We start from the raw sequence: 24,375 nt of genomic DNA, 5'->3' as shown, positions 1-24,375 counted from the left end.
CACATTTTCTCTAAAATGGCTTCCTGCAGATATAGTCTTCACTCTGTACTGTTGAGTTGTCCTTCTATCATGATGAAAAGTGTTCTATTTATAAAGTATTCTGTCTTTTATACCTGAAAGATATGACAGTCTTCTAGCAAGTTAATATTGGCTTCTATATACTGTTTCCTTACCTTTCAGAGATGAAAAAATAAAAAAAAGAACTGAGAGCTTTCCTCTAGAGCTAGAAATGGATTGGCTCATTTCAGAGGCAGTTTTTTTTCTTCTTCTTTCAAGTAAACAACGGATATCACGTCTGCTTCCACTTGATTTCAGTTAAAGCGACATTTCTCTTGAACAGCAACGTGTCATAGAGGATTTGGCATCAGATGTAATATTTGAGAACAAATATTTAAGATGTGTGCAATAAAAGAGACCTTTGCATAAAAGGGCTCTTATCTACCCTAGTCATCTGTTGCACTAAAAATCATTTCCAAAAACAACAGTTCTGGAGAGGTTGCATTTAGAGATTAAACCATTCTGCAGTCAATACTTCATGACTGTCATCAGTCAAGTGCCTGGAAAAGGCCTGAAAAAAAATGATCAAACCAAACTGAATTTAAAAACTCAGAAAATAAGCTCTGCTGGCATAAGTTAGAAGTTGAATGGGGAGGTGGGGAATGAGGAAGAGAAAATGGAAGAAAAATAGGAGATTTACTAGAGCATAGTGCTGTTTTGCCACTGACCTATTATTTTTTTGCAACTCACAACACAGCCAAAAACACTGCAGATCCAAGCTTGGCCTGGATCAGCAGTAAAGGGGAAAAATTCACTGCATGTGCTCCATCAGGTGACAGAGCTGCTGTGGTTTGAATGAGTATTGGCTAGGCTAAGGCCTTTCAGGGAAAGCAATTATTTTTCTCCTCCTTAACTAAAAGTTGACTCTGGAAAGCTCTGATTTGAGGCTTAGGAGGTTCTGAACTTCAACGCCAAAATCCTTTACCATGAGCCTATATAACTGTTTACACCAGTATTGAAAAGTCACTTCTAGGATCACAAGTTCAGTTTCAATTTGACAGTACGTTAAATTTATTTCGTGGTGATATAAGTGCTGGTAGCAAATCAGGCTTTGCAATGCTAGAAGTCAGTATTACTGATGTCTTGACAAAACAAACAAATGCTTATCCCATATTGAATTCTGACCTATCTGGAGCTATGAGCTTGTTGGGTCGTTGAGCTAACTGACAGTATTTAGCATTTTATTTAATAATTTATAAATAGGGGATTATAAAATAGAATATTTATTTCCTATGAAGAATGACCAAGGGAACTGAAGCTGTTCAGCCAAGAGAAAAGAAAGAGAACAGAAAGCTCCAGGGAGACCTCACAGTGGCTTTTCAGTACTTCTAGAGGCTTATAAAAAAGATGAAAAGTGACATAGGCAGGCAGTGATAGGAAAAGGGGGAAGAACTTCTAAATAAAAAGGGGAATATTTAGGTCTAATATCAAGGAGAAATTCTTTCCTAAGAGAATGGTGAGCCCCTGGCAGAGTCTACCTAGAGAATCTGTGGATGTCCTGTCTCTGGAGGCATTCAAGTCCAGACTGAGTGGGATCCTGGGCAACCTGATCTGGTGGAGAGCAACTCTGTCCACATCAAGGGATGAGAACTGGATGGGCTTTAAGGTCACTGTGTGCAAATTGTTACAGACTAAAACAGTAATTGAGCACCTGGTAAAGAGGTGTAGCCAGTTCCAGGCACCCAGATGGAAGCAGTTCACTTGTGCAACTGGAAGGAGTGGAGCCTGCCCCTCCCTTTTCCCTGCCCTCCCCAACCTGAATTAAGTTCTTCTGATTTAAGCTACAAAGGAAACCTCTCCACTTGGAAAGTACCTCATTCAGTGTATTTGGTCAACCCTGATCCTAGGAAAGGGGTAAGAAATTTTTTATTTACTGCATTTTGTGCTCTGTTCTTGGTAAATTGAAGACTGTTTTAAAGCAGCTATATCTCCTTTTGCTTTTTTTCTATAGTCCCGTTCAATCCAAGACTTCTTATGATTCTGTAAATATGAAACACAATTGACCGACTGTAATTAAAGGTTAATTATTATGTAGAGAAGCCTAAAATATCCCCAGAAAGTCATATACTTCATGCTGGAAAAAAAAAAGTTGAAAGTAGGTCAAGGAAGAACCTTTACAGTGGTTTCCTATCAGAAGATTATTTGGGTTTGTATGTTTTAAAGAAACAGTACACAACTACAGGCAGTCAAGTGATGTTTTAAACAGAAATATTGGAAACAAAAAAAAAAATTACAATAAGAAAACTGCAAGGAGCTGCAAAGTTGAAAAATAAAGAATTTAAAGATAAGATCCCTTATGAATCAACTAGCATGTGAAGCAGGTCATCCTGAGTTTCATCTCATTACTAACTTAGTCTGATGCAGTGACACATGTTGTGAGGAGCTGAGTACAATTCTGCACTTTCTATAGTAGTGCAGTATTTTGTTTCTGCTCTGCATCCTTGCTATTCTCCTTTTCTTTTCATGCTGATTTCTCAAATAAACATAATACCAGAAAGGATGCACTTTTGACCTCTGACTTCACTAATTGCTCTGTATTAAGACACTGGTTTAAGAGATGAGATATAGAGCTTTAGTGAATATTTAGTCCTACAGTTATTCCAAAGTTATACAGTTATTCCATAATGCATATTGATGAGTTATAGCATACACACTTGAAATACTGCACTTCTGTGCTGAAACTGCTGCCCATGCAGACAAAGCAAACAATCAAAAACAGAAAAAAAACCAAACACTTTCTTATGGTCCTATTGACCAACAATATTCTGCTTTAGAAAATCAATGCATTATGGAAACAGATCATGTCCATGATGTGCAATATAGCTCTGAACACTCCTTTCCTTCAACTCTGATTTAGTAAAGGAGAGTTTAAATCTATTTTCACTACTTTGTTTTTTTTTTACTGGATTACCCCTCCTATTTCCCTTCTAATTTAATGGTGATAATATTTATCTGAATAAATGAAATAAATCATTGCTTTTTTTTTTTTTTTTTTTGGATTTTCAATATTTAAATCATGTTCCTATGTAGCCTTCTAATGCAGAAATTTTTCAGACTTAAAAGCAATAACTTTCTGGACTTTAAAAGCCATATCTTACGGAATTAAGTTATGATAAAAAAAGTCATCTTTCATATAGCTGGTGAACCTTATCTTTTGTAAGACAGATGCACCTCACAGCATATTGAAAGAGTGGCCCAATTTTATTCCTTCTTGACGGAATTATTTAGCCATAACAAAAATGAATTTGTGGTATAAAATTTTGTTCATCTAATTGCTATTAGTGTAGTGAAGTGGTAAATACAAATGCTAATTTCAACATACTTTCAAAGCAAATTTCTATAGTTATGGTATTTAAAATTACAATGCAAGGTACTGTAAAAACTGCTTTATTTATATACAAAAAAATAAAATACAAATGTAATAAATATTGAAGTATAATTCTTATCAAACTACTGCAAAGAATCTGAACCTGTTATAAAAGAATGTTAATACAGGCTTAATGCCTTACTTAAGTCATTGTGGGAAAGTAGGAAAGGAATGCTGATTTAAAAAAAAATAATAATCTGTGGCAGTATGAGACACATGATATGTTGAAAAAATAAGCTATAGTTGTGTTCAATTAAAAATTTATGTTAAAAGTTTCCTTCCCTTCTGGAAGTTTTGCAGTAGAGCTGTTGACAAAAGTATGTAGGAGACATGGTCAACATGAAAGAGCTTTCCTTTGAGAAAAGCTTACCATCTTTTGCTTGCTTTCTGCTTTGAGAGGGTGTTTTCATGTGATTGTCTCTGAGCAGCTGTCTAAGTCAGGTTAAAGATGTTTTTAGGTCTTCTGGCTTTTCCCTTTTTTGAAGTATATTCTTACTGGTCAATCCAAAGGCTTCCTTTATGGGGAAATGTCATAGAATCATGGAGAACATGCTGTATAGGAGGGAATCTTCCTGCACTATTTTTTTTCCCTACATCTTACTTCTCTTTTTCTTTGCTCAATCCTATTAATGTGATAGGTGTCCTCAGCTGCAGCTGATTAAGTATTGTATGAAAGAAAAATTTGTGGGGGAGAAAAAGGAGCTTAAGGTTACTTTTTTGTGGCTGTGTGATTCTGGCAGCATTTAGGCTATGTTGCCTGCTGCTGAGAGAAGAGAATCTTGTATCCAGGAATCAGGCACATAGCAACAGACTAGAGAATGGGAGGTGGGGGTGGGTGAAGGGAGGTGTTATGCATTCTCTATTCCAGAAAAATAGTCAGCAAAGCTCCAAGGATTTCCAGCTGTGCTCTGTCTAAAATAATAGAGTTTGAGCTTAACAAAGCTCTTTTGATTTTGCACATTGATTTACGTGTTTATTTTAGCACAATAAAGTTCACAAAGTCTAGTGTTTGCAAAAAGTGAAAATGAAAAGTTGTGAAAATAGTGACATTGCTCATGAATTTGAATGAGCACTTGCCAGTTGTTTTTCCTTGGTAGAGCACAAATACCTGCACACAGAACCCTATGATCTACTTTAATCCCATTTTGTTTGAGCCATCAATGAATTTATATATATATATAAATATAAATATAGAATATTATATATATATATATTATTATATTTATTATATTAAATATTATTATATTTATAATATTATAAATATATATAAATATTATAAATATATATTATATATATAAATATATAAATATAAATATAGAAATATATATATAGATATATATAATATATAATATATAGAAATATATTTATATAAATATAAATATAGAATTTATATATATATATATAAATATAGAATTTTTTTTAGAATTTTTTTTCTTTTTCCTGGGCAGTAGGGCTGACTTTAGTACTTTTTTCTCCTTGCCAATGATTTCCATCCCTCTGACTTCGCATCAGCTGCGCTATAAGATGATACTTTGAATAACAGAAATTCACCACTCAGTTCTGGAGTATGGATGAGTGGCAGAATACTGGAGTGTTTTTTGTTGGCCTCACTGCTGGGGGTAATAGTACACAACAATGCTTTTTTGCTGTTGTGCTATGAGCAAGTAGATCTTAATACTTCCCAGGTTTTTGAAAGAGACTTGGAAAAATGCAAAGGGAAACGTGTAACTGCTTTGGGTTTGGCCTTTCACCTGTGTGGAAGGTGATCAGGCCTAGTTGTGACAAACAGCTTGAAGAGGAAGGGGAAGAATCCACATGGATAGCAAAGTTCTGAAGTTTGATAGGCTATGGTTTAAATTATTTGTTTCCTAAAAATTCAATTGCTGTGAATATAGTAGACTAATACATCTCTAGTACTCTGTCATTAGTAAAAACGTTATAGGGATGATGACTCCTTAAACAGAAGCAGTATCAGAGGTACGCTGGAACAGACGTGCAAACTGAATTTCCCAAGTCTCATTACAGATTGGTGTTTCAATCAGTTATAGTCAACATTAGCAGAACCTGGCACTCCTTATGTACTGGATAAACTAATAATTTTTAATTTCCTGTGGCATTAATCTGGCAGTTGTCACTAGGGGTAAAACAAAAGCAAAAATGATTTAAGCAAATGTCTTTGAAAAGTACAAGATTTTTCTTCTCTCCCTGTATATATTCCCTGTGACAAGAGCCTTAGCTTATTCCCTTCAACCTTGTCAGTTTTCATCACTGTTAAATCTCTGCAGAAACTACAGGTTTAATCAAAAACAAACAATATCTCAGATGAAAGTGGTTTTTTTTTGTTTTGTTTTTTTGTTTGTTTTGTTTTGTTTTTCCATAGCATGCCTTTGTTTTGAAAGAGTTTGCAAACCTTAGGAAAACATATTGTATAATATCCTTCTTGAATAACACTTCTATACAGTGTTACAAATTAATATTGAGTTCCGGAAGCAAAGTACTCACATTAGTGCAAAATGAGTTCACTGTAATTACCATTATTACCATAAATATCAGAGGAATTAATAATAATTAGGGCGATATTTTAAAGTGTTCTTCATTATCATGTGTTTTTTTTTGTGTGAATTTCCAGGATGATAATAATTAATGTAAAGCTTCCCATTTGGCAAGATTCTCTTCTCAATGGAAGGGCTCAATGTTCTTGAAATGTCGGGTTACTTTGCATGCTTATTGTCATAAAATGGCTTAGGTTGGAAGGGACCTTGAGGATCATAATGTTTGGACTATCTTGCCACCGGCAGGGTTGCCAGCTGCTAGACCAGGGCCCATCAACCTGGCATTAAGCATCTCCAGAGATGGGGCATCCACAACCTCTCTGGGCAGCCTGTTCCAGCATCTCAATATTTTTTCCTTGCAGATCGTTTTCTTTGAGATTGTGTTTTCCACAAATAAATAGATTATGTAGTAGAGTGTCCTTTCAGCTGAAACTCACTGAAATTTGATTTTTCATATGAATAAGGTGCATAACACTACTATGTTTAACCTTCTTCAGGGAACACTTATGAAAAGTATAAAATGCACTGTGGATCTTCAAAATGTTAATTATAAGACATGGTTTGCCTTATAACTGCATGCATCACCTTTAATTTTAGATGTGCATTGTGTAGGAAAAAGAAAGCATCTGAAGGGATCAGGTGGTTTACAGACTTTATTCCTAACTACTCTGCAGCAAACTGCAATGGCATAATGTAAAAAAAAAAATAATAAAAAAAAAACATAAAGCAGATAAGGATAACAAAGATGTATAAATGCAATTTACATCAAGCTGAACATTATTTTTCTTTGGAGAGTGCAAGTCTTTTAAATATTAAAACAATGAAATTTGCAGGGGTGCAGAATAGAATAAGAGGACTGCTGAGAGATTTGAACCCAAACTTCAGTAACTTTGTTTCTGTCTCTGATGCACTGTAATCCCACTGAATGAAGTGGGGGGAATTCCAGGGCAATTCCATGCTCCTCATTTTGATTTGGATTTGCTGTCTCAATGAGCTGACACAGCTGCAAACTAACCAAATTGAAACAGCTGAAGATCAACTCACAAGGTATCAGCTCCCTGAGTAAATAATGATGTGACCACATGAGCTCAAGGACTGGCATAAGAAAATGCACGCGAAAGTGTGACGGGGAGAAAAGAACTCTGGGCTCACCATCTTCCCTCCAGTGGCTTGCATAGGATAGAAATGATTGTAAACAAAGCATAAAATTTTTCAGAAGACTGTATAAATCCATATCAATCCACTCACATGGAAAAGTCAGTCATTTAAAACTGACTTTTTTTACCTAACCTTACTTGTAGAAGGCTTTACAGCTTCAAATCTCACTTAAGTGCTCCCACCATTTTATTTTTATTCTTAGCACCAAATATTTGACAACTCTGAAGTTTACATTCCCAAAGAATCTGTGTCAGAACTGTTTAAGTAGTGGCTGGAAGTTTGGTTCCTAATCTACTCAGTTATTTTCAGAGATATTTTGTTAAATGTTCTCATACTACCCAGCATGAAGATTAATTTATCACACAGTTCATGCGCAGGTGTTAAAAGCTTATAGAAGCTGATAACTTTCTATTAAAACAAATTTCTTATAGGAAGTATCTTTTTTCAAAGGAAATATTTTTCTGGAGGGAAGAATAAATATTATGGGTCCCTGGTTGCTCACCTAGAAGATTGCTGTCATTTTCAGCTTGTATGTGAGTGGTCCAAGTACTTGGACCACTTGCAGCTTTCAGCAGGGACAGGCAGACTAAGCATCTGTGATTCTTTGGCAGGTGAGGATGAAAGGATGAAAGACTTTTATCAATTTCTTAGTCTTCAGGGGGAAAAACAAATATCACAAGAGCCTTCAATCTGGTACTCAGAACAATGAAAACTTTATTTTTTCTCTGAAATATACTTCTTTTTTCTTGAAGATTCCATCACTTTTTGCTTAAATGTAGGACTCTAAATCCTTTTGGCTGTTGTGAATCCCCACTTGACGGCTGGTACACCAATGCAATATACTTCCAGTTCTAAAGTGATGTGGTGCCAAGCTTGGCCTGGACACTGCAACAAGTAGCACAGATGCAGGAGTAAGACTTTGAAAGATTTTACTGAGGTTTATAAAGTTCTTCTGAGAATGGGCTCCCTTCACTTTTGCTGCTGTTAGAGCTGCATCTGTTCACAAGTAAGGGTATTTCTGTAAATCCAAAGCAGATTTTGTACAATGCTTTAGGCCCTGAGTTATGAGAACAGTAGTAAAGCTCACCCTCTGCATAGTGTAGTACAAAGACCACAATAGATTTAAGCAGAAAGCCTGATTATATCAGCATAAGGCCTTTGAAACTGGTAAACAAAAGTATTCTTTAAATCCTTATGCTTTTCTGTGATAATTTCAACACAAACATTCAGTAATCACTTAGAATTCAACGTGTGCTAATGCCTCTTAAGTGCTTATTGCATAAATGCAAACATGAATTCCCTGAGCACAGGGCTGTTAAGAGACAACAGTGATATAGGTATCCTTTCCTCATTGTGATCTTTCTGCTGTTGGAAATTTTCAGCTTGTTTGATTTATTGGCATTCTCTCAGTAAGAAAATATGCAAGGGAAGGATGCTGGTGGCTGAATAACATTTAAGTTACTTGGTATGATAGTAATAAAAGTTGGAATTTGAAAGAAAGATGGACTATTAGTGAAGTGCCAGCCAGGGATGATTAAAAATTATATTCAGCAAAACTAAAGGGAAGAAGTTTAAAGATTTTCATATTCTCTTACGTTATTCTGTTATTATTTGCTGCAAGGTAAATTCATGACACACTGAAAGGTCACATGATTGTATTTTGGCAACTTTGATTAAAATAGTGTTTCTTGGCAAGTCATTAAGAATTAGGTCTCCATTGCAAAATGTCTGTTTTTCAAGCTGACATAAATATTGCATTAATTAAATCTATTAAGAGCATTGAAATGAGTTTTCATTAACTAATATTCCCTATTTGGTTAATTATGATTAACTGTAGTATTAGATTAATGGTCTTAATCCTCATGCACAATGTGTTATAAAGGTTAAGAGGCCTATGACAAATTGAAAATCAAAATTATGATCAAATTCTCTTAAAATATTTTATACAACTACCATTGTATGAGGGTACCTGTATCATAACTGAATGCCATGCTACTCATTTCACAAAGGAAAAGAGAATTTTTTTATATTGATTTTACATGCTCAAGAAAAAATGCATTTTAGAGGTCTTGATTTTTTTTTTTTTCTTAGAGCATTTGTGTTCAGTAGTATATTAAACACTAATTTTAAAGTGACTTTCTAAAGAGCGGAAATTCCCCTCTTACATTAAAAGGTTGAGGTTTTATGGTCTTGTTTCCTGTGGAGAGGTAACTTCACACTGTCACAGAAATAAGACTTGGTGTTACACTTGCTGATGTCTCCCTTAAACAGCAAGGTACAGTTTCAAAACTTCTGTAATATCTCAATCTGGCAGTACATACATAAAGTGCAAAGTAATTGATCTTTGCAATATATTTTGGTAGGAAAAAAAACCCATAAGTTAAAAATGCTATGTTATGTAACAAAGATTTTTTAACGCACCTTGAGAAATTATTAAAGTTCCTTGGGATTTAAGCTTCAAAAGTCAACAAAATTTGGTCTTACACAAACAGATAAAATCTCATGTAACAAGAGTGTTTGTCATTACCATCTGCCTTTTCAGAAAATACAAGTGACTGAGTCTTGTTCAGTTGTTGAATGTACAGTTATAAGGGACTGCCTACATGGAAGACCTATTAGTTACCAGGTTTCAGAGAAAAAGAATCAACTCTAATGATATCTTATCCTGAGAAATAACAGAAGAAGAATCTCAAACTTACTAAAAGGAAGAATTTTGTACCTGAAAGGTAGCTATCTTTCAGCTGTCAGTTTCCAGAGAGAATTCCAAAACAGATTTGCATACCTAAGAGGTCTGGAAAAACAGTCCTCACTGTTAGGTGCTGTTGAGGATGATCCATCTTCCCTTCTGCGCCCATTCAGAATAGTGAAATAGCAAGCAAGTGGAAATATCTGGCTACAGTGTCTTTGAAACCAGGCTATTGTATCTTAAAGATTATAGGGCTGAATGTTTAAAAATGCTAAAACGTTGGTGTGCTGGAGACAGTTCACCATTTTGGCCACTGTTTCTGAAAACTTGAACATGACCAATAAACAGTAACATTATTTTGAACACTAATTATCAAGACTGTATTTGGCTCTCTCACTATGGAGCATCAAATGATGGAACAGCTTGTACTGGATGTCATCTCCAGACAACTGGAAGAAGAGGAGGTTATCAGAAGTAGTCAGCACGGGTTCACAAGGGGGAGGTCGTGCTTGACCAACCTGGTAGCCTTCTATGATGTTGTCTCTGGCTGGGTGGATAGGGGGAGAGCAGTGGATGTAGTCTACCTTGATTTCAGCAAGGCATTTGATACTGTCCCCCATGACGTCCTTATAACAAAGCTGAGGAAGTGTGGGATAGATGAGTGGACAGTGAGGTGGGTTGAGAACTGGCTGACTGGCAGAGCACAGAGGGTCGTTGTTGGTGGTGCAGAGTCCGGTTGGAGGCCTGTAACTAGCGGTGTTCCTCAGGGGTCTGTGCTGGGTCCGGTCTTGTTCAACATCTTCATCAATGACCTTGATGAGGGGATAATGGCCACCCTCAGCAAGTTTACCGATGATACGAAGTTGGGAGGATTGGCTGACACGCCTGAAGGCTGTGTTGCCATTCAGCAAGACCTGGATAGGCTGGAGAGCTGGGCAGAAAAAAACCGGATGAGGTTTAACAAAAGCAAGTGTAGAGTCTTGCATTTGGGGAGGAATAATTCCATGCACCAGTACAGGTTGGGGGATGACCTGCTGGAGGGGAGCTCTGCGGAAAGGGACCTGGGTGTCCTGGGGGATGACAGGTTGGCCATGAGCCAGCAGTGTGCCCTTGTGGCCAAAAAGGCCAATGGCTTACTGGGGTGCATTAAAAAGAGCGTGGCCAGCAGGTCAAAGGAGGTGATCCTCCCCCTCTACTCTGCCCTGGTAAGACCTCATCTGGAGTACTGTGTCCAGTTCTGGGCTCCCCAGTACAAAAAAGACAGGGATCTCTTGGAAAGAGTCCAGCGGAGGGCCACAAAGATGGTGAAGGGCCTGGAGCATCTCCCCTATGAGGAAAGGCTGAGTGAACTGGGTCTGTTCAGCCTTGAGAAAAGGAGACTGAGAGGGGACCTGATCCAGGTCTATAAATATCTAAGGTGTGGGGGGCAGAATGGCGAGGCCGGACTCTTTTCAGTGGTGAGTGGAGATAGGACAAAGGGAAATGGCCAGAAACTGGAGCATAGGAAGTTCCGCACAAACATGCGCAAGAACTTCTTTACAGTGAGGGTGACGGAGCACTGGAACAGGCTGCCCAGGGAGGTGGTGGAGTCTCCTTCTCTGGAGATGTTCAAGACCTGCCTGGATGCCTACCTGTGCTACCTGGTGTAGGGAACCTGCTTTGGCAGGGGGGTTGGACTCGATGATCTCAGGAGGTCCCTTCCAACCCCTACAATTCTGTGATTCTGTGATTCTGTGAAATGTCAATAGTAATATTAAAATATTTATATTTTGAAGTGTAGCTGACAATGATTTCACTTTTGCAGGGTTACTATGTGCAAGATGAAGCCCTCATTATGTCAAAAATACACAGTAAAATATAGATATTTGTGAGAACTTTTTAAATAATAACTAGCATTACTTCTCTGAAGGTTGACTTTAGCAAATATTTATTGATCTGTTCCCATACGGTTGATTCAATAAGCGTAATTGTTTGGTTTTATATTGTGACATCTCATTCATGTGTAGTTTTCTAACACACAGTGTATGTTTCTTATTTCATGAAACTATACCTAGCTGCTGAATTATCTGGTTAGAGACCTGGAAGGGAAATCGCATGTGTTTCTAATCAAGTGCCAACATGCTCTTTCATGGCTGGTTTCCTTTTGAGACCCAGCTATTAGGGCTTAGAATTTCTTTAGCTAATAAAGCAGAGTTTCTGCCTTGGATACATGACACAGAGGCAGAGAACACAGAGGCTGACACACTGAATCAGACTAATGGTCTATCCAACATGTTATTCTTATGGTGGTATTAAACAGTACCATATGAAAGAGTTCAGAGCTGAACTGAGATCCCAGTAATGAAAGGGATATCTCTTCCTACCCCCGGGCAGTCACTGCTTGGATGGTTTTGTGAAGCATGAGGAATGACAATCCAAGCATGTGTTTTAATCCTTGGCAAGGTGATTGCAGTTCCTGTTGTTTGTACACCTTTTCAGAACCCTGCAGTTGTTTGTCTCAACTGCAATTTATGGCAACTACTTGAGTAGTAAAGATGGGCTTATAAAATTACATATGCACAACGTTAATGCCCAGTACTAGAAATTAAGAAACGCCAGAAAGAAATTGCCCACATGATTTGCGTTTTCTACTCTTTCCACATTAAAACTGTTTGTGTGGTGGTTAATATGCATATATTTTAACAGCATACTTTCATTTTTCTGTCTCACACAGTACTTAGGATGAAACTTGAACCACTGCCCAGAGGTGTTCAGCAACATATTAAAGAAAATGCAAAGATTTAACTTCCACTCACATAGTAGTTACTTTCACTTTTTTTTTTTTCCCAGCCCCTTCCACTGACTTCTAATCCATTGTAGAATTAGACTTACTGTCCATGAGGTTAATAGCCTGAGCAAGAAAACAAGGAGGTTTTTTTAAAGGCAAAAACAATCTGATACATGAAAATTCTACCCACAAATTTATTTGCCATTTAATATGTTCTAAAGAACTTCAGTTAACTGAAGCAGAATGATTGCCTTGCACAGAATCCATGAGGACAATGTTATTTTTCATGTTTTTCTGTGGAACAACTTTTATAATTTTTTTTTCAATTAATTTAACTATGATAAAGTGGGCATCGATGTTTAGCAGTTCAAAACTGCTGAATAGTAAAAAATGTCTGACTTTCTAATTGTCCAATATGATTGCTTTTTTCTTAATTTTTAGCAGTACAGCTTTTGTTTTGTTTCTACTATCCAGTTATGGTAAGTTACTGTGATTTAAATGTTCACTTTCTTCTGGCATCCCTCACTTATGTCATCTTGAACTTTGACAGTACCTCATCTTCATTACTTGAAAGAGTACTCTAGGGCAGGTGTATGTCTGCCGAGTGTAGTAGAGAATGATGGAAAGCACTCATTTACCTTTTCTGCAGTACTGAGGAGGACAGACTGGCCTTCTTACTCCCTGACAACTTAGTTTAAAATGGCTGCTTTAATTAAAAATGGTCAAGAAAAAAAAGCTGGGATACCTCTGCATGCTCAGACCTTTCCCTCCGTGTTCTAAATGTGGGAAAAATTTTTTCTAGTGCTGCCTGCAATAGGAACCTGACCAGATGCTTCTCTTCAAGTCAAGCACCAGTGAGTGAGTCTGCATCAGTATTTTATTCCTCATCAAAAGAGTGTTTCTGAAATAAATCTCCTGATAATTCACATTTTCTGCTTTTAGGCTTGCTTCAGAAAACAAGGACAAAGAGCAAAAAATAAATGCCTTTCAGATGAAACTAAACTAGGAAATGTGTTCTTGGCATTTAGGTTTCTAATACTGTTTCTGTCATCAGGAGCACAGCAAAGCTAGTCTCATCTGTAAACTGCACCGAAAACATACGTAAAGCCATTGTCAGTTTTCAGTATTGATAGGTCTGCCAAATGTGCCATGTTACTTGCTAATTTAAGTAGAACTGATTGTAGTGTATCTGTTTGTCAAAGTCAGATCTTTTGGCTCCTCTGCAGCTTTCTAAGCACATAGTCAGAAATCCCTCGGTGGTTCGCTTAGTGGTCTGCTAACACTAATTCATCTGTAGCTACTCAGCATTTTATTGAGGTATTAGGAACTAAGGTTGTGAGCTCTGTAATAACCTCTGGGACCTAGAAGGTCACACATTTCTTCAAATAACCCAGTTGTTTGGGAGACTGAATCTTTATCACAGAGTGGATTACATTCATTCAGCAAAACATGGTAATCTGTGCCAAAAATACGTCCACCAGCTAAGCTATAGAAAGTAAACACATGACAAGGAGTGAAAACAAGAATCTGTAATTCACTGCAAATTTCTAGCCATTTCTAGCAAATTTCTAGCAATTTGTAGCCAAGTTTCTTCTATGATTATTTGAATCAGCTGAAAAGATGATCAGAACGAAGTAGTTTTTTTTTTTCCTAACTAGCTTTTTTCTATTGCATTTGTGAGACTCTTTTCCTGATTCCCCTCTGCAAGATCTCTGCATTTGCACTTCAGATTGCCTTTGAAATATCTTAATTTATTTTTCATCTGACATAATTTTATTTTCCTCCTCCTTTTACAAAGTTGGGATTCCAGTTTCTTCCTGGCTGGAATGATAGCTTTGGTTTATCAATTAATCTTGTTATTTATATATTCCATTCTGCTTCATTTTTAAAAACACAACCATTTCTGCTCATAGGTCTGGTAATATCTTCTCAACATATCTGCATCTGCCATTTTTTTGTCTGAAACACAGGCAAGGCTCAAGTCCCTTGGTTAATTCTAGTATTTTGTTGATTATAGTGTTAAGACTGTTAGGGAAAAGGCATAAGAACATTGGAGAAGCTATAAAATTTCTCCTACATCCAGATCCTATCTGGAAACTGGAACCTGGTCTTGTTTAGCTTGGAGAAAGCTCCAAGGAGACCTCGTGGCCCTCCAGCACTTCAAGGGAGAAGAGCTTACAGGCAGGAGGGGAACTTAGATTTTTATTGAAGGAGATTTTCCAGTGTCCTAGCTTGTTTAATATTGTTTTGGAGGAACTTTTATTTTAACTATAGTATTTAGCCAGTCTCAGTGAGAATCTAGAACGAAGTTGACTAATTGGCCCATTTTTTTCTGTTGTCAGTTACTTCAGATACTTTTCTCTTTAAGTTAACAAAATATTTTCTTTTTATATTTTTCTTTCATCACATAATAAAATTATTTTACCACATTTATTAACAGAGATATCAACAAAACTTGAACTAGTATTTGAATATCACTGTTATTCTACAGTTATTTGCTATTGATCTTGTAAAGCTTAAAGTAGCTTTCTGAATCCAGTAAAATCCCATTTTAGATTGCAAGTAAATCATTGTTTGTTCTAGAATCCTTCAGAAAGTCTGAAGAATTATATTTTCTGTTTCCATTTATGTAAATCAGTTGATGGTAATTTATTTAGTGGCTCACATTTCTAACACAGCTCTTGAAAGCTGTGGGTATTATTTTTATCTGTAGCGGATTTATCCATAATGTTGCCTGTTAAGATGTCTAGCTGCCTGAGAGCACTCACAAATCAAGTAATTTATCTTCTCAAACTTCAGTCTTTCAGACATGTATGTGCTTAGTTTTTTTGTTTTTTTTTTTTTACATGTGAATTTGCCCCATTTACTTTGTTGGAAATATTTGAGAACCTTAAGAATCTGTCAAGGGCCTAAGCAAAAATAGTAGCTGTTTCTAAAACTATTAGCTAAAGGTAAGTTTTCCTCCTGAATATGAACGGTGCAAGTCAGAGTTTATTGAAGCTTATCATTTATAATTGAATAGTTAATATTCTGTTACATATTTTCTCATTAAGAAAAGTAGGGTTTTTGTTTTCTTTGTATTTTAGATTACCACTCTTAGCCAGTGTTCTGTGTAGAAAATTCAGTTTTCAGGAGTCTAAGTCTCACTCGTTTTTTTCTGAAATATGCATCTCCCTGCTGGGCTTTAAGCACGTTAGTCTTTAAATATATATATTTATGCACAAACACATGTATTCAAAATATATATGTATAAATGTACGTTTGTGTATTCTACTTTATCTTTGTGGCTTCCATTGTGAATTGCTAAGTAAAGGAGAATTATTCTAGCTGCCATGGAAAAATGCATTTTCTCTTTATTTGCACAACTATCTTCTATTTCTCTCATATGTTTGAGAAGAGATAATTTTGATACTTACATAATCCAATGAGAAGTTTTCTCTGGTAGTGCATCACTTCTTCTCATAGCTTTGATTTTTTTTTTAAAGCACCAACATCAACAAAGAATGTTTTTCCAGCAAAAAACTTTCTTTGTTTATAGAAGAAGTTGACAAAGAGCAATTAAAGCAACTTAGACTTTTTTTTTCTACTGCCTTAAGTTCTCTGTTATTTATCTCAGTGCAAAGTAAGTGTTAAATAACTGTCAAATACTTCTGCTGACCAAAAGTGTTTCACAGTCACCTAGCACCCACTTCATGCAGTCCTGAGTGTCTCTGTACTTTGCAAAGCAGTGGGGAGAATTAAACTTGGACAGTAAATTGATATGGCTGATAATGAAGGCTGATGGAGTTTGAGCAGTATCTAAAGAATAAAATGCTTGCTCAGTGAGAAAGGTTAGGTGATTACAAGCTAGCATCATCATGTGAACCAAGAAGAGTTGAGCTAGGTAAGGCTTGGTAAACCTGAGAAGAAAAGTGGTGAGATAGCGTAATTTCTTTCAACATACCTTGAAGTAATGTGTTTATTTTAACATTGCAAGTAACATTGAGATAAATTTGAATAATCTGAATAAATATAAGCATTCATGACTAGATTACTCAGCATATTATCTGGCTTTACTCTGAAACTTATGATAAGCAGTATCTGGTTTCAAGCTGTTGCTCATCTTCAGCAAGGTCATGGGGATCAGTTCCTCGTACAACTATTGAAAAGAATTTGCTTCACTTTTCAATTAGGTTAACCTGAATGCATAGAAAAGTCCTTATTTTCAGCATAAAAGTAGATAAGTGCTGATAAAAGATGTGGGTAAAGGAATAAAATAAGAGACATACGAAACTTATTTGTGCTGAGTTTGAAAATGAAAGGTCTTTATCCAGCTGTAGAAGGTCATTTGTTGAGAATTCTTTCTGTGCTTACATTTGCTTTGTATTACATTCATTAGAGAAAATAACTTCCCAGAAGAACAGGTTAGTTTTCTGTGTTCCAGGTCTTTCAAGAGGTCTAAATCAGAGATTGTGTGATGACACATTGACAAAGGCATTTGGCTTGGGTATTAGCCAGAAACAGCTATCACAGCAATATTTAACTTCCTAGTAAGGAAACATAATTTCTTATTTTTTAGTTAGACGTAGTTCTTCTATCATAGCGTCAGCATACAGAGGAAACATCAGCTTGAGCTGTTCATGGACAATTGTTTCTTCCTCAAAATTTTTTTTTTTACTTCTGTATATATGAATTGTGAAGCGTCTTCTGTAGCATGACCCACTCCTTTTCAACTGTCCTTTTCACATGTGGATTAGTATCTGCCTGTCTTCCATGGTTCTAGTGGGAATACAAATGAATCCATGTTTCCAAACATGTTTCCTCTTCCTATGTTGCTTAAAATTTTCTCCATCAGAAGTCAGAGATAAGGCTGGATGATTCACCAAGAAATCCTTTATATGCTGCAATCATTTTGTCATCTTCTCCCCTGAAGTGTCTTTGTCATTTAGGACCAAGTCTTGTCACTCCCCTGATAAAATAAGCATTGCTTCTCTTCCTTGGTAAAGCTGTGGTTGCCTTGCTAGAACAAGTGACATATACTAAATTTATAAATAGATTCATAGAATACTTAGAGCTGCAAGGGACCTTTGAAGGCCATCGAGTCCAACTCCCCTGCAATGAACAGAGATGACACAGTTAGAGACAAGGATGTTTCAGTGAGGAGATAATACATATTACCTTAGTTCTCTCTTTAATGAGAGAGTTATTCCACAATCAGTTCATTGCTACAGAAACGTAACACCAATGCTTGTCACATATACACTTTATCATCTCAACATTGCCTTTCCTCTCTGCTTACACAAAATCTGATTGGAATCAGAGACTTAACTTGGAGCAGAATTAATACAGTAGTTACAGCAAGTTGTGCCTGGAAGAGGCAGTGGCATAGGGATAAGTCGATTTAGCAAGGACTAGCTCAACAGTAATGTCAGTTTCAGTCTTCCTGGACTGAGTGGGGAACTGTGGTATCAGTATACAGACATAAATATGAAGCAATGTTATTAGCTGACAAATTTCTTATTGATCCTCATATTAACAGACATACAAGTATCTAATCAGGACACTTGCACATACTATTGAAATGAAGCTCAGTAATTGCGAATTGGGGATATAGATATTTGGTGTGACTGACTGTATCATTCTTTTAGCAACAAACTGACTTCTTTGCTGCCTTCTAATTCTACATCTCTTTTCATGTTGTATGCTTATGTAAGGCTTTTAAGTTTCAGAGACAAATCTGATCTATTCCACCTAATCAAAGGCCTTTAGTAATGGTGAGTTTATATTTCAGCACAACTTCTAAAAGTGATCTCTTGCTGAATATTCCAAACAAGATTTCTGCTGAAGCATTCAATTCTCCTACGGCACTTTCCTTCTTAACTGTGCATTTAATTTTTAGCTAATTGCCATCAATATTTATGCTGTTGAACTTTTATCCTGCTGCATATTGTATAATTGCTACCATTAGATCATCTCCCAAAGGTTTTCTTTTCAGATTCGTATAATGTATCCATGTCATTCTTTTGCAAAGTACAGACTTTATAATATTATGAAGATGTCTAATACTCAGTTCTTTCTCAGTTATTACTGAAGTTGGTTATGTCTAACAAAGTCCATAACTTCATGTTTGCTTTTTAACACCAAAAAAGCATTATTGCTATTTTCTACTATTTCTCTTTTTAAAAATCAGTTTCTTGACAATAGATAGCTTGATATTCTGAAAGTGAAATGTACAGTGAGGTGAAAGCTGTTTATAGATATAAATTACTCACATACATATCAGTAATTTTCTAAGTAACTACAGTCATAACAGTCCAAAATTTAGCTAATTGACAGGAATAAAATATATTTATCTTGGGAGGAAAATAACATAGATGGAAGTGCCAGTCACCTTCTCTTCCAGAAAAAAAGTAGAACATCATGTAAAACACTTGTACCTGCAACTGGTTTTCCAAAGGAGCCGTGTATCTTGCTGTATCTTTACTGGCAAACAGGACAGAGTCAGGTGAATACTAAGGTAATGGACATGAACACCCAGACTGTTTAATGGTAATTCCATTCCTTTATGCATTATTTTGGTTTTGCTAATGAATGCAGATAAGTTTTGGAGAAGCATGCTCTATTGACTTCCTAATTAGGATGCATCTGTCTAATTCTGTGAGGTTTGGCATGCAAACTGGATCATGGAGCTTAGCCTTAGAGGCTGATCAGAATAGATAGTTTTTGGTTTTTTTATTCAGAAGTAAGGTCTCAGCATTTGAGTACATCTGAGTGTTGAGAGCAAGGGATAAAATTCAGCTTTAAGCCAGCTAACCAAATATGAAAATTGTGTCCGAAGTTTCAAGAAATACGGAGATAACTGAATCTACTTCTCACTCGCAAATTGTGAGTTTACAATAAACTTTGTGCAAAAATGTCCTGTTTCCGTGACTTTTTTTTTCAGATTTTATTTGCTTCTAATTTCAGTTGAATGCCAGCTATGAATGAGAGGCTCAATATTATGTATACCCTCTTACTACTCGGCCTAGACATGTGAGAAATGTTCACTGTTAAAGTTAACTAATCTTAAAGAGGGATTTTTAGGCATCCCAGATTCCAGATGAGGACTGCAGCAGCAGAACTCAGTGTCGTAAAAATGTTGATGAGTTTATGGGGATAATCAGGTAATGTTCAATATATCACTAAATTCAGGGCAGAAAGGTGGTGTTTTGGAATCATGCACTGAACATATCAAACAGGAAAAAAATTTGTAGTCATTAGTGTTAGGGGTGTTTATATCCACTGTGGAATATTAACTTTGATCCTAGTATCCACTCATCAGATATTCTGTGTCTGAAGTTAACAGTTTCAAACATTCTTTAAAACTGGTAAGTGAATAAAAAATAATACAAACTGAAGATACAAGAGTTAAAGCTTTGTGGTTTTTTTTCCCCACCTTTCATTAGAATTCACAGTATCTGGAAGAGTTAATTCACAGAATTCTTCATTTCTAGTGTTGAAACATGAAATTTAATGACTGGCAGTTACAGTTTTACAGCTTGCTGTATCAGTTTGTTGATACTGCTCCCATAATGCTGTATCTGTTGCAAAGTTCATCAGTATTATGATGGGAGATTTAAGGCAATGCATAAAACTGTATTTACTGTCTGATGGGCATACAAGGAATAACACATTTAGTTTGATTTAGTGTCAGACTTCATCTTGTTTTACAGGATATCCAGTCAAAACCAACTGAGTTTTAATTAAGATAATCAGAGGATTACATTATACTTTTTATTTCAGAGATGTAGCTGGTGGATGTGGAAGAGAGTTGAAAGTGCAGTGGTTTTTTTTTTTTGTTTGTTTGTTTGTTTTTTTTTTTTTTTTTGTGTGTGTGTGTGTGTGTGTGTGTGTGTGTGTGTTAGGAAGACACATCATGGTGGTCTCTCCAACACCAAAGAAAAGGAGAAAATGGAAATAAGATTTGATGTCATACATGTACCATGTACGTAACTGAAGTCTATTTCACTGTTAAACCTTTCCTTGAATATCAACTCACAAAAAGCTTTGAAGAAATAAACAAATAATGTTCCACAAAAGCTTTTCCTACTCAGTGGGGAAATGCAGATGTCAGTGACACCAAGTTTATTATTCAGGTATATTTGCCACATAGTAATTTCCTTTATTTGCAAGTAAGTAGTTATCTTACACTGATTTATAGAAGTGAAGATTAGTGTTGATAACAGCTGTGGGAACCCAAATACTCTCAGTTGTGGTTCTCTTTGACTGTGATAATCTCACTGTAAATCAGGGTCATATCTCTTAAGTGATTATTCCTTCTTCTCACGTTAAGGTTATGCTGAACACTCTCTCTCAACCAAATTTAAATTTTTTTTTATTACTTGCACCTTTTAGGCAACTTATGAATCAAATGGATTTTTTTGCACACGACTGGAGGAGGAGTGAGTATCTTTACTACTTTACTGCTAATTACCTCATAGCGGCTCTCAAGTCCTAAGCTTGTGCTCTTCTATATTTGTTTCTCTTTGCTTGGTGACCCTTAAAAGAATCCAGTGATACCTAAATGCCACATTACTGTGTATAACAGTGTATAACCAAGATGTTATAATTGCAATATAATCAAAAGAGTAAGGCAAAGCTGTATAACCAAGATGTTATAATTGCAATATAATCAAAAGAGTAAGGCAAACAAGGATCACAAAAGAGAATAAGTAGAAGAGCTTACCCTTGGGTTGAGCTCACTAGAAGATATCAAAGAGGAGGATCTCCAGAAGAGATCCTTCCCCTCTGGTAGCCAGCTCTTAAATAGGTCCAGGAGGGGTGGAGCCTGGCTCCACCCCTTCCGGTAGCACAGGTGAATTGCCCTCACCTGTGCTCCTCTGGCTGACTCATGGCTCACCTCAGGTGATCAATCAGAGGTTCAGGCCGTGACTCAGCAGTTCCCATACAAACAGTAATTAAGAATACATTTGGAAACTGTTATGTGCTTAACCCTAATATTTGCCAGTTTCTAAATTCAGTTACTCATCAAACTAACTATGCAACAGGGTTATTTTGGCTGGCACTGAACACATCATAGGCAGGTTGTGCACCAATGAATCTCTTACAATGGCAGTGTTTGGAAAACCTAATACACAGTGGCAGGAACTTCCATTCATGTATGGTACAGTGGTATGCCAGGTGATATGTAATATTCACAAAGACAGCTAAACTTACTGCATAACTTTAGATCTGGATCACAAAACATTATTATCAAGCAAATTTCCTATCTGCTTTTCTTGCAGCTGCATCTATGGTAAGAAGGGCTTTGATCGATATCATATCATGGGGATATATATATTATTATTTTAAATTGGCTAAAAAGAGATGTCTTAATCCCAGCAGCTGCAATCCCACCACCACTCAAACCCAGAGACTTGATATGTCCAAATCTCTCCAGACTTTTATGGTGGCAATGAGATCAGATACTCAATTCTAATAAGAAATATGAAAATATGTGATGGCTAAGGTTGTTTTTTTTTTTGTGTATATGCCACCCTTCCTGAAAAGGTTTTGCATTTTCAATTATGAAGATACATGGACTTATGTTTAAGAATAATCAGTTGGATATTAAGCAAAGAAACATCTGAATAGGAGAGCTTTCCAGGTTATATGCACACTTACAGAGGCCAACTGCCAAAGAAAACATCTCATACGGCATTTTGTTAATCCTGAAAATTCTCACATGGAAGAAGATTATGAGCTGTAATTGCATTAATCAAGTAAAGAAACATAAGTTATATCCCACCTGGTATCTAGGAAGACAATTATATAATCTTGGTAACAGATATGTGTTTAAATAAGTAACTGATGCAATCTAGTAGGAAAATAATATCACAACAAACTGTAGAGGCAACAAAATGTGTTAAATAAAGATGTCTTCAAAAACAATTCTTTAAAAAAATGCAGAATAGTGACTACTGCAAAACCTAGTCCTTTCTGGTAAACAAAATGAACAACTGTAAGTAAAAAATGTGCTGTTTTTTCTCTTGAGATCTTAATACAAATATACATTAGCTGTAAATTCTACTCACACAATTAGCATTATTGAAGTTGAAAAGAAATCTGCAGGTAATTATTGAAAAGATGATGTGCCTAAGCAGCAGGAGGGTAGTGTTCTCAATTTTACTCAATGAATCATGCTGAAGCATTTGTTTGATTTTTTTTTTTAAGACAGTTTTGATTGCCATCTGTTAGTGATGAAACAGCAACAGTTATCCTGCTCATCTATTTTTTTTTTTTTAAGAAAAAAAAAAAAGTGAAAGCAAATACTGAACTGAGTCGGATGAAAAATTCTGTTAAAAATGAGTCTAACTGCTATGGGGGGATTGATTCATGATTTTGGGAAGAATCCATGCTGCAACCCTCAGCAGTTCAGAGTGTACTACAGGATTGACATGAGATTGTCATTTTAGATACTCAAGAAACTTCGATGCCAATGTGGTGACAAAAGGGCATGATGTGGTGAGAGAGGTTTATTGATGAAAGGGAGGATAGTAAGAGCAAAAGTATGTAGGGATGTCCTGTCCTTTCTTTATTCCCCTGTGTGGTTGACATAGAGGAGCAGGTGTTCTAATGTCCTACTTCTCGCCCTGCCCTAGTAAGGTGTAAAAAAAAAAAAAAAAAAAAAAAAAGGTGTTTTCATAGCTTCTTGAGTAGCTGCTGTTTAAAAATGAAGGTGCATAATGCTAACCTGGTTAAACTGCAGCAGAAGACCATAGAAAACTTCATCTGAAGTTTCTAATGTTTTCTTTGCCTATTCAGTGAAAATTCAACTTATTTTTTTTCTACTGCTTATTACAGAAATGGCTTAGTCTTCTCGCTGTAGCTGATGTTCAGGGCAGTGTCAAGCGGGTAAATAATTTAATTGAGGAGAGATACTCAGAAAAAAATTAATCTGATCATGACAACATGCTTAGATCTGTACAGAAATGCTAAAATGATAAATTATAAACCTTTCAAGGAAGAATTCATGATGTAAAACTGTTTCCCCTATCATTTTCTTCTTTCTGAGAAAATCAAAACCGAGACAGAAATGCTTGTAAGGTCAACCTCAACTGATAGGGATTATTTATAAGTGCTACATTGGAATGACAGTACTGTATGTTCTAGACTACTGAGTCTTTGTTTTATGTAAGTAGCCATGCTTCCTGTGGATTGACCTTCTGGATCATAAGGAGATCTCCTTGATAGTGAACAGAGGTAAGACAAACAAACAAAAAAAACATGGATCCACAGTATTTCCATATGTTCTTTATTTAGAACTCCAGATTAATAAGATCTCCAAAGCAAAGGAGTCCTTTGCTGTTGTCCACTGATGAACAAAGAATACTCCAAAGGCAGAGGAATTATCTTACCTAGTGGTCTTTGGGTAAAAAAAAAGAAAATTCTAGTCGTAATTTTCTAGAGAATTAGAATTATTTGCGTAACAGATGAGTAGAAAAACATGAAAAATATTTCAACTTTCAAACCCATTGTGAGTCCTATTCCCATTCATATAGGTCCTGTGTTATGGAGAATATTTTTTTGTTGACTAATCATAATAATGATACAAAGGTGATTCACCTCTGTAGACTTTTTTCCCCCCACTGTTGGCTGTTATGGAAAAAGAAGTTTCTGCTGAGTCACAGAATAAAGCAGCTGAAATTCATGGTCTCTAATGCTCTTCTTACCTTATTACTAAATAAATCTGAAATTACCAAGTCTATTTATATGATAGATCCCAAAGACAAGAATGGAAAATACATCCCAAAGCATGAAAGATATCCTT

The 24,375-nt window shown here is 36.1% G+C and overlaps 1 long non-coding RNA gene across 1 annotated transcript; it reads left to right on the top strand.

Moving 5' to 3' along the window:
• Positions 1-1,892: 1,892 nt before the first annotated feature.
• Positions 1,893-23,780, top strand: LOC122179562. Its single transcript, XR_006178742.1, has 3 exons — positions 1,893-1,911; positions 20,961-21,007; positions 23,747-23,780. It is a non-coding gene; the product is annotated as an uncharacterized LOC122179562 (long non-coding RNA).
• Positions 23,781-24,375: the final 595 nt, after the last annotated feature.

This window comes from Lagopus leucura, unplaced genomic scaffold (genome assembly GCF_019238085.1).
Source record: "Lagopus leucura isolate 7727_CA_CO unplaced genomic scaffold, USGS_WTPT01 Super-Scaffold_100004, whole genome shotgun sequence".
Lineage (NCBI taxonomy): Eukaryota > Metazoa > Chordata > Aves > Galliformes > Phasianidae > Lagopus > Lagopus leucura.
This window is presented reverse-complemented; position numbering and strand designations above follow the sequence as displayed.